Raw genomic sequence first — 12,318 nt, 5'->3', positions numbered from 1 at the left:
AGACCATAACAGACTTTACATTAGAGAGACAGACCATAACAGACTTTACAGTAGAGAGACAGACCATAACAGACTTTACATTAGAGAGACAGACCATAACAGACTTTACATTAGAGAGACAGACCATAACAGACTTTACAGTAGAGAGACAGACCATAACAGACTTTACATTAGAGAGACAGACCATAACAGACTTTACAGTAGAGAGACAGACCATAACAGACTTTACAGTAGAGAGACAGACCATAACAGACTTTACAGTAGAGAGGTAGACCATAACATACTTTACATTAGAGAGACAGACATTACATTAGAGAGGCAGACCATAACAGACTTTACATTAGAGAGACAGACATTACATTAGAGAGGCAGACCATAACAGACTTTACAGTAGAGAGGTAGACCATAACAGACTTTACAGTAGAGAGACAGACCATAACAGACTTTACATTAGAGAGACAGACCATAACAGACTTTACAGTAGAGACAGACATTACATTAGAGAGACAGACCATAACAGACTTTACAGTAGAGACAGACATTACATTAGAGAGGCAGACCATAACAGACTTTACAGTAGAGTGGCAGACCATAACAGACTTTACATTAGAGAGACAGACCATAACAGACTTTACATTAGAGAGACAGACCATAACAAACATTACATTAGAGAGACAGACCATAACAGACTTTACATTAGAGAGGTAGACCATAACAGACTTTACAGTAGAGACAGACATTACATTAGAGAGGCAGACCATAACAGACTTTACAGTAGAGAGACAGACCATAACAGACTTTACATTAGAGAGACAGACCATAACAGACTTTACAGTAGAGAGACAGACCATAACAGACTTTACATTAGAGAGACAGACCATAACAGACTTTACATTAGAGAGACAGACCATAACAGACTTAACAGTAGAGAGACAGACCATAACAGACTTTACATTAGAGAGACAGACCATAACAGACTTTACAGTAGAGAGGTAGACCATAACAGACTTTACAGTAGAGAGACAGACCATAACAGACTTTACAGTAGAGAGGTAGACCATAACATACTTTACATTAGAGAGACAGACATTACATTAGAGAGGCAGACCATAACAGACTTTACAGTAGAGAGGTAGACCATAACAGACTTTACAGTAGAGAGACAGACCATAACAGACTTTACATTAGAGAGGCAAACCATAACAGACTTTACATTAGAGAGACAGACATTACAGTAGAGAGACAGACCATAACAGACTTTACATTAGAGAGACAGACCATAACAGACTTTACAGTAGAGACAGACATTACATTAGAGAGACAGACCATAACAGACTTTACAGTAGAGACAGACATTACATTAGAGAGGCAGACCATAACAGACTTTACAGTAGAGTGGCAGACCATAACAGACTTTACATTAGAGAGACAGACCATAACAGACTTTACATTAGAGAGACAGACCATAACAAACATTACATTAGAGAGACAGACCATAACAGACTTTACATTAGAGAGACAGACCATAACAGACTTTACAGTAGAGACATACATTACAGTAGAGAGACAGACCATAACAGACTTTACAGTAGAGAGGTAGACCATAACAGACATTACATTAGAGAGACAGACCATAACAGACTTTACATTAGAGAGGTAGACCATAACAGACTTTACATTAGAGAGACAGACCATAACAGACTTTACATTAGAGACAGACATTACATTAGAGAGACAGACCATAACAAACTTTACATTAGAGAGACAGACCATAACAGACTTTACATTAGAGAGACAGACCATAACAGACTTTACAGTAGAGACAGACATTACAGAAGAGAGACAGACCAAAACAGACGTTACAGTAGAGAGGCAGACCATAAGACTTTACAGTAGAGATGCAGACCATAACAGACTTTACAGTAGAGACAGACATTACAGAAGAGAGACAGACTTGTCTCCTACCCTAGTCCCAGCTGGTTTCCTACCATAGTCCCAGCTGGTCTCCTACCCTAATCCCAGCTGGTCTCCTACCCTAGTCCCAGCTGGTCTCCTACCCAAGTTCCAGCTGGTCTTCTACCCTAGTCCCAACTGGTCTCCTACCCTAGTCCCAGCTAGTCTTATACCCTGGACCCATCTTGTCTCCTACCCTAGTCCCAGCTGGTCTCCTACCCTAGTCCCAGCTGGTCTCCTACCCTAGTCCCAGCTGGTTCCCTACCCTAGTCCCAGCTGGTCTCCTACCCTGGTCCCAGCTGGTCTCCTACCCTAGTCCCAGCTGGTCTCCTACCCTGGTCCCAGCTTGTCTCCTACCCTGGTCCCAGCTTGTCTCCTACCCTGGTCCCAGCTGGGTCTCCACGAGGTCTCCTTCCCAGGTTCAATGCACTAGTGCTTCTTGTTTATAATTGAGTCAAAAGACCTTGAACTATATACGTGTGTGTGTGTGTGTGTGTGTGTGTGTGTGTGTATGTGTGTGTGTGTGTGTGTGTGTGTGTGTGTGTGTGTGTGTGTGTGTGTGTGTGTGTGTGTGTGTGTGTGTGTGTGTGTGTGTGTGTGTGTGTGTGTGTGTGTGTGTGTGTGTGTGATATATGTGTGTATGTGTGTATGTCTGTGTGTGTGTGTGTGTGTGCGTGTGTGTGTGTGATTGATATATGTGTGTATGTGTGTATGTCTGTGTGTGTGTGTGTGTGTGTGTGTGTGTGTGTGTGTGTGTGTGTGTGTGTGTGTGTGTGTGTGTGTGTGTGTGTGTGTGTGTGTGTGTGTGTGTGTGTGTGTGTGATTGATATATGTGTGTATGTATGTGTGTGTGTGTGTGTGTCAGCTATAAAGCCCTTCACAGACAACGAGAAAAATGTCTTTGTAATTGAGAGGCTGGCTGTGTGAACCAAAGAGCTGACATTTTGGTCAATATTCTATTGGCATTCTGGTTAAGATGAGAAAGGAGCAAATGATTTTGTGCTGTTGCCCGTTAGTAAATGGATTGTTTGTTGTGCTGTCCTCCATCAATCAGCCAGCAGTACAAACACACACCGGGGCCCTGTCTCCTGGAAGTCCTTATCCAAGACCTGCTGTCGTAACGTCACATTGATCCTGTTGCCGCAGATGCTGTTGACGGATTACTGGTGAACTGGGTGAACTAGTTGCCTTTGAGAATGAGAGGATATCTCTTTAATATAATTCATGATATCCACATGGTGACTGTAAATTAATTTCATATCTGTTCAAATTAAAATTATATATTTCAAGACTAATATTTTATTTAAAATGACTACAAAGTGAGCCTTGAAAATGAATTATGTCTGTGTCATATTATAACCATATTTATAGAGTAAAATAAAATCCTATCCTATAACTTGTGACATGTAAGGTAACCAATCTACAAGTGCCTTCAGCACAGTAACTAAATGATGAATGAAAAGCACAAGGAAAGCACATATTGTTATAGTGTTAACTGTCTGGGTTAAGGTAACAGTATAGTGTTAACTGGCTGGGTTAAGGTAACAGTGTAGTGTTAACTGTCTGGGTTACTGCAACAGTATAGTGTTAACTGTCTGGGTTAAGGTAACAGTGTAGTGTTAACTGTCTGGGTTAAGGTAACAGTATAGTGTTAACTGTCTGGGTTAAGGTAACAGTATAGTGTTAACTGTCTGGGTTAAGGTAACAGTATAGTGTTAACTGTCTGGGTTAAGGTAACAGTGTAGTGTTAACTGTCTGGGTTACTGCAACAGTATAGTGTTAACTGTCTGGGTTAAGGTAACAGTATAGTGTTAACTGTCTGGGTTAAGGTAACAGTATAGTGTTAACTGTCTGGGTTAAGGTAACAGTGTAGTGTTAACTGTCTGGGTTAAGGCAACAGTATAGTGTTAACTGTCTGGGTTAAGGTAACAGTGTAGTGTTAACTGTCTGGGTTAAGGTAACAGTATAGTGTTAACTGTCTGGGTTAAGGTAACAGTGTAGTGTTAACTGTCTGGGTTAAGGTAATAGTGTAGTGTTAACTGTCTGGGTTAAGGTAACAGTGTAGTGTTAACTGTCTGGGTTACTGCAACAGTATAGTGTTAACTGTCTGGGTTACCCATTAAACCTAGCGATCGAACAGGGAAATGGCTCCAATCATTGTTCCACCATTCATTTTTCCCGTAGGTGGATTGTAGCAACACCTGAAATAAGTGTGTTTCGTGTCGGCTTTCCCCTGGCCAAGGGTTTTGATTAGTGTTAATCTCTCTAGGACAAGGTACTTTTATCAATATATTGTCTCAATTTACTCTCAGATTTGAAAATGCAAATGATCATCGAAGTAGACATCATGCAAAACTACAAATCCCAGCATGCTCCTTCACGTCATCTCTAGCTGACACCTTTGTTAACAGGTATTGTATCAATTTAAAAACTTGCATAAGACAGTTCACAGAATTGTCCATTTAATAAAGAAAGGTAGCCATTTTATTCATTATTACATTTAGCTAACATTAAATAATTAATCCAGAGATTCTGACCTTTGCCCTGATTCGTCAGTCTCGTCCAGATCATCATGGTATTTGTAGTTCTTTATGATAGCCACATTAGCAGCTAATTAGCATTTCATTGTTGGGGGATAAATAAGGCGAATATGTTCATAAAAGTCCCCTTGTCCTGGAGAGACTTACACAGTTATCAAAACGTCACGCCAGGGTTAAGCCTAACAGGAAATACAGCCCTTGTTTGAAGTGTTTTCTAAAAATCCCTTATATGGGGAAAAAGAATGGAGGAGAAACGATAACCATTTCCCTGTTTGAACGCTAGTTTTTATGGGTATTATGACTCATACTGTGGTACCGTATAACGTTCACTGTCTGGGTTAAGGCAAAACGAAACACTAGCCTTGCCTTTCTACATCTTCAGGGGTTAATCTGTCTCTCTCTCTCTATGGGAGACACTGGGAGGATCCATTCTATCCAGGATCCCTCCATAATATTAATGAAAGTCCCCAATCCATCCGCTGTTGCACTGGGCTTTAGCCTGCGTGAGGAATGACAGTGCCGATGCAGATATGGTAAATAAAGACAGAGTGGCTGTCATGTCCAGGAGCCACAGGGTGCAATGAGAGCTCCTCTCTCAACATGACATGTATTACAGAGAGCTGGAGCCACAGGGTGCAATGAGAGCTCCTCTCTCAACATGACGTTGTATTACAGAGAGCTGGAGCCACAGTGTGCAATGAGAGCTCCTCTCTCATCATGACGTTGTATTACAGAGAGCTGGAGCCACAGGGTGCAATGAGAGCTCCTCTCTCCTCAACATGACATGTATTACCGAGAGCTGGAGCCACAGGGTGCAATGAGAGCTCCTCTCTCAACATGACGTTGTATTACAGAGAGCTGGAGCCACAGGGTGCAATGAGAGCTCCTCTCTCCTCAACATGCGTGTATTAAGAGCTTGAGCCACAGGGTGCAATAGAGCTTCTTCAACATGACATGTATTACAGAGAGCTGGAGCCACAGGGTGCAATGAGAGCTCCTCTCTCAACATGACATGTATTACAGAGAGCTGGAGCCACAGGGTGCAATGAGAGCTCCTCTCTCAACATGACGTTGTATTACTGAGAGCTGGAACCACAGGGTGCAATGAGAGCTCCTCTCAACATGACATGTATTACAGAGAGCTGGAGCCACAGGGTGCAATGAAGCTCCTCTCTCAACATGACATGTATTACAGAGAGCTGGAGCCACAGGGTGCAATGAGAGCTCCTCTCTCCTCAACATGACATGTATTACCGAGAGCTGGAGCCACAGGGTGCAATGAGAGCTCCTCTCTCAACATGACGTGTATTACAGAGAGCTGGAGCCACAGTGTGCAATGAGAGCTCCTCTCTCAACATGACGTGTATTACTGAGAGCTGGAGCCACAGGGTGCAATGAGAGCTCCTCTCTCCTCAACATGACATGTATTACAGAGAGCTGGAGCCACAGGGTGCAATGAGAGCTCCTCTCTCCTCAACATGACATGTATTACCGAGAGCTGGAGCCACAGGGTGCAATGAGAGCTCCTCTCTCAACATGACGTGTATTACAGAGAGCTGGAGCCACAGTGTGCAATGAGAGCTCCTCTCTCAACATGACGTTGTATTACAGAGAGCTGGAGCCACAGGGTGCAATGAGAGCTCCTCTCTCAACATGACGTGTATTACAGAGAGCTGGAGCCACAGTGTGCAATGAGAGCTCCTCTCTCAACATGACGTTGTATTACAGAGAGCTGGAGCCACAGGGTGCAATGAGAGCTCATCTCTCAACATGACATGTATTACTGAGAGCTGGAGCCACAGGGTGCAATGAGAGCTCCTCTCTCAACATGACGTTGTATTACAGAGAGCTGGAGCCACAGGGTGCAATGAGAGCTCCTCTCTCAACATGACATGTATTACTGAGAGCTGGAGCCACAGGGTGCAATGAGAGCTCCTCTCTCAACATGACGTTGTATTACAGAGAGCTGGAGCCACAGGGTGCAATGAGAGCTCCTCTCTCAACATGACCTGTATTACCGAGAGCTGGAGCCACAGGGTGCAATGAGAGCTCCTCTCTCCTCAACATGACATGTATTACTGAGAGCTGGAGCCACAGGGTGCAATGAGAGCTCCTCTCTCAACATGACGTTGTATTACAGAGAGCTGCGGCGTAGCAGATACCATTATGCCTTCACCGCTCATGATATTGGGCTCACTGCGACGCAATTTAAAATGAACGCTGAGAGAAAGGGAATTGGCATGTGAGTGGACATAGAGTAGCCCCTTTGAATGGGAGTGTCTCAGGCACTTGCATATTTTCAGTGTGAATTACGCTGCAAGTCATAAATTCAGAATGTTTAAACTTGAACCTCGAGGGTTTTTCCACCACCAGTGGCTCTGAAAATCCTAGGTTTAATATAATAATGTAATGATGTAATGCTTCACTACAAACTGTCTATTTAAGTGATAAAGCCAGAGAAGCCGGTGTTTGGAGGATATATTGAGGCCCGAGACGAGTCGAGCAAACACCCAATACATCCTCCAATCACCGGCTTTGGGCATTATCACTGTTATACAACGGTTTAGCAACATATTCAAATAATGTTTTACATATTTTAATAAAAAACGTTATTTTTATTTATTTATTCGTACTATTTCATTAACACCCAGAAAGAGATGGAAGCTGAATTAACACCCATAAAGAGATGGAAGCTGAATTAACACCCAGAAAGAGATGGAAGCTCTATTAACACCCAGAAAGAGATGGAAGCTCTATTAACACCCAGAAAAAGACGGAAGCTGAATTAACACCCAGAAAGAGATGGAAGCTCTATTAATACCCAGAAAAAGATGGAAGCTCTATTAACACCCAGAAAGAGATGGAAGCTCTATTAACACCCAGAAAGAGATGGAAGCTGAATTAACACCCAGAAAGAAATGGAAGCTGAATTAACACCCAGAAAGAGATGGAAGCTCTATTAATACCCAGAAAGAAATGGCAGCTATATTAACACCCAGAAAGAGATGGAAGCTGAATTAACACCCATAAAGAGATGGAAGCTGAATTAACACCCATAAAGACATGGAAGCTGAATTAACACCCAGAAAGAGATGGAAGCTCTATTAATACCCAGAAAGAGATGGAAGCTCTATTAACACCCAGAAAGAGATGGAAGCTCTATTAACACCCAGAAAGAGATGGAAGCTGAATTAACACCCAGAAAGAAATGGAAGCTGAATTAACACCCATAAAGAGATGGAAGCTGAATTAACACCCATAAAGAGATGGAAGCTGAATTAACACCCAGAAAGAGATGGAAGCTCTATTAACACCCAGAAAGAGATGGAAGCTCTAGTAACACCCAGAAAGAGATGGAAGCTGAATTAACACTCAGAAAGAGATGGAAGCTGAATTAACACCCAGAAAGAGATGGAAGCTGAATTAACACCCAGAAAGAGATGGAAGCTGAATTAACACCCAGAAAGAGATGGAAGCTGAATTAACACCCAGAAAGAGATGGAAGCTCTATTAACACCCAGAAAAAGACGGAAGCTGAATTAACACCCAGAAAGAGATGGAAGCTCTATTAATACCCAGAAAAAGATGGAAGCTCTATTAACACCCAGAAAGAGATGGAAGCTCTATTAACACCCAGAAAGAGATGGAAGCTGAATTAACACCCAGAAAGAAATGAAGCTGAATTAACACCCAGAAAGAGATGGAAGCTCACAGAAAGAAATGGCAGCTATATTAACACCCAGAAAGAGATGGAAGCTGAATTAACACCCATAAAGAGATGGAAGCTGAATTAACACCCATAAAGACATGGAGCTGAATTAACACAGAAAGAGATGGAAGCTCTATTAATACCCAGAAAGAGATGGAAGCTCTATTAACACCCAGAAAGAGATGACATCTATTAACACCCAGAAAGAGATGGAAGCTGAATTAACACAGAAAGAAATGGAAGCTGAATTAACACCCATAAAGAGATGGAAGCTGAATTAACACCCATAAAGAGATGGAAGCTGAATTAACACCCAGAAAGAGATGGAAGCTCTATTAACACCCAGAAAGAGATGGAAGCTCTAGTAACACCCAGAAAGAGATGGAAGCTGAATTAACACTCAGAAAGAGATGGAAGCTGAATTAACACCCAGAAAGAGATGGAAGCTGAATTAACACCCAGAAAGAGATGGAAGCTGAATTAACACCCAGAAAGAGATGGAAGCTGAATTAACACCCAGAAAGAGATGGAAGCTCTATTAACACCCAGAAAGAGATGGAAGCTGAATTAACACCCAGAAAGAGATGGAAGCTGAATTAACACCCAGAAAGAGATGGAAGCTGAATTAACACCCAGAAAGAGATGGAAGCTGAATTAACACCCAGAAAGAGATGGAAGCTGAATTAACACCCAGAAAGAGATGGAAGCTCTATTAACACCCAGAAAGAGATGGAAGCTCTATTAACACCCAGAAAGAGATGGAAGCTCTATTAACACCCAGAAAGAGATGGAAGCTCTATTAACACCTAGAAAGAGATGGAAGCTCTATTAACACCCAGAAAGAGATGAAAGCTCTATTAATACCCAGAAAGAGATGGAAGCTGAATTAACACCCATAAAGACATGGAAGCTGAATTAACACCCAGACAGAGATGGAAGCTCTATTAATACCCAGAAAGAGATGGAAGCTCTATTAACACCCAGAAAGAGATGGAAGCTCTATTAACACCCAGAAAGAGATGGAAGCTGAATTAACACCCAGAAAGAAATGGAAGCTGAATTAACACCCATAAAGAGATGGAAGCTGAATTAACACCCAGAAAGAGATGGAAGCTGAATTAACACCCAGAAAGAGATGGAAGCTGAATTAACACCCAGAAAGAGATGGAAGCTGAATTAACACCCAGAAAGAGATGGAAGCTCTATTAATACCCAGAAAGAGATGGAAGCTGAATTAACACCCAGAAAGAGATGGAAGCTGAATTAACACCCAGAAAGAGATGGAAGCTGAATTAACACCCAGAAAGAGATGAAAGCTGAATTAACACCCAGAAAGAGATGGAAGCTGAATTAAAACCCAGAAAGAGATGGAAGCTCTATTAACACCCAGAAAGAGATGGAAGCTCTGTTAACACCCAGAAAGAGATGGAAGCTCTATTAACACCCAGAAAGAGATGGAAGCCGTAATCAACAGCCAGAAAGAGATGGAAGCTGAATTAACACCCAGAAAGAGATGGAAGCTCTATTAACACCCAGAAAGAGATGGAAGCTGAATTAACACCCAGAAAGAGATGGAAGCTGAATTAACACCCAGAAAGAGATGGAAGCTGAATTAACACCCAGAAAGAGATGGAAGCTGAATTAACACCCAGAAAGAGATGGAAGCTGAATTAACACCCATAAAGAGATGGAAGCTGAATTAACACCCAGAAAGAGATGGAAGCTCTATTAACACCCAGAAAGAGATGGAAGCTCTATTAACACCCAGAAAGAGATGGAAGCTCTATTAACACCCAGAAAGAGATGGAAGCTCTATTAACACCTAGAAAGAGATGGAAGCTCTATTAACACCCAGAAAGAGATGGAAGCTCTATTAATACCCAGAAAGAGATGGAAGCTGAATTAACACCCAGAAAGAGATGGAAGCTGAATTAACACCCAGAAAGAGATGGAAGCTCTATTAACACCCAGAAAGAGATGGAAGCTCTATTAATACCCAGAAAGAGATGGAAGCTGAATTAACACCCAGAAAGAGATGGAAGCTCTATTAACACCCAGAAAGAGATGGAAGCTCTATTAACACCCAGAAAGAGATGGAAGCTCTATTAACACCCAGAAAGAGATGGAAGCTCTATTAATACCCAGAAAGAGATGGAAGCTCTATTAACACCCAGAAAGAGATGGAAGCTGAATTAACACCCAGAAAGAGATGGAAGCTGAATTAACACCCAGAAAGAGATGGAAGCTCTATTAACACCCAGAAAGAGATGGAAGCTCTATTAACACCCAGAAAGAGATGGAAGCTCTATTAACACCCAGAAAGAGATGGAAGCTCTATTAATACCCAGAAAGAGATGGAAGCTCTATTAACACCCAGAAAGAGATGGAAGCTGAATTAACACCCAGAAAGAGATGGAAGCTGAATTAACAAGAGGATTTAAATCAGTCTTTCCACCTCTTCATTTCCAACTCATAGAGCAGAGAGTATTAAAATTAAGGCCAGGGTCTGTGGAGATAACTTGATTAATATGTTGAATTACATTAATAAAATAAGCTCAGCAGAGGTTAGCCATGTCATGTATCACTTTACTTCCAGAGACATTTGCTTATATCCTTAATGCCTTATATGTTTCACATTACAGAACAGGGGAGCTATGTGGTTCAAGTTGTAGCATAAAGAAAGTTCATATGTAATTTGTACCGGTTTGTTAGATTTTGTACTCTGAGCTTTGGTGTCAATCTTTTGATTAACCCTTTCAAAAGGACATGGGGCCTAATGCCAAGAGCGACAGCGAGACAGGCTTTGGTGAGAGAGAGAGAGAGAGAGAGAGAGAGAGAGAGAGAGAGAGAGAGACAGAGAGAGAGAGAGAGACAAGAGAGAGAGAGAGAGAGCGAGAGTGAGAGAGAGGGAGAGAGAGAGAGAGAGAGAAGAGAGAGAGAGAGAGAGAGAGAGAGAGAGAGAGCGAGAGAGAGAGAGAGAGACAGAGAGAGAGAGAGCGAGAGAGCGAGAGAGAGCGAGGGAGAGAGAGAGAGAGAGAGAGAGAGAGAGAGAGAGAGAGAGAGAGAGAGAGAGAGAGAGAGAGAGAGAGAGAGAGAGAGAGAGAGAGAGAGAAAGAAAGAAGGAGAAGCAATGCTTTTTTTACCAGCTACATAAAAGAGAAATGTTTCAACCCTCCAAAAACAGCCATCGGGGGGATGAAGCAGAGAATTCAGACTGTCTCTGTCATCTATGTTATCCGCTGTCAGCCACCATAACACAAAGGCTCTGATATTGAGGCAGTATCGAAGAGGCAGCATATTATTTCACCTTATTAAAAATACAGTTTGGAACATACATTTGCAAATTGAATAACAATTGAGTAATGATGACGTTAAATCATCTCCAACGCAATGGTTTTGAGTACAGCTGGGCCTGATAGTTTCCTAAAGGATTTAAGATGAGCTGCAGAATGAAATACCCTTTGATCAGAATAAAAAAATTTTGTGGGGGGGGGGGGGGGGGTCAACATAAGTTGTAGAATTGGAGGATATTTCAAGAACAAGAGACATTTCGTTTCTGGTTTTGATAAATAAAAGGGGGTATAACAGCATGTGCACCCGAGATGAAAGCCACTCAACATAAGACCTTTTCCATTTCTGACAATAGCAGTTGAACACAGGAAAAGAAATGATAACATATGAACCCTAAGGAACATACTCAACCTCCCTATAATTACTAGCTACTACGACGTAACAAATTACGGTAACACTTTATAATAGGTCATAATAAACCACTTATAATGAATAAGTAAATAGTTTATTAATCATTTATTAATAATTATTACTCCATTCACAACATGTTTAATACAGGTCCTTATACACAATATACTAATTATTAATGCATTTTTTGGGGGCGTGGCCACATACTTTTTTTTTGGGGGGGGGCGTGGCCTCATATTTTTGGGGGGGGGGGGTGGCCTCATACATTTTGGGGGGGGCATGGCCTCATACATTTTTGGGGGGATTTTTATTCTTTATCAATTCTTTATGAATGTTTTGAGTGACCAGTGTAAATTCTCACAAAGAGATGGACATGCCATAGGGTAGACATTCCAGACCTGATGCTCCCCAAGGTCA

This window comes from Oncorhynchus masou, unplaced genomic scaffold (assembly GCF_036934945.1).
Source record: "Oncorhynchus masou masou isolate Uvic2021 unplaced genomic scaffold, UVic_Omas_1.1 unplaced_scaffold_1277, whole genome shotgun sequence".
Taxonomy (NCBI): Eukaryota; Metazoa; Chordata; class Actinopteri; order Salmoniformes; family Salmonidae; genus Oncorhynchus; species Oncorhynchus masou.
Note: the sequence above shows the minus strand (reverse complement) of the source record.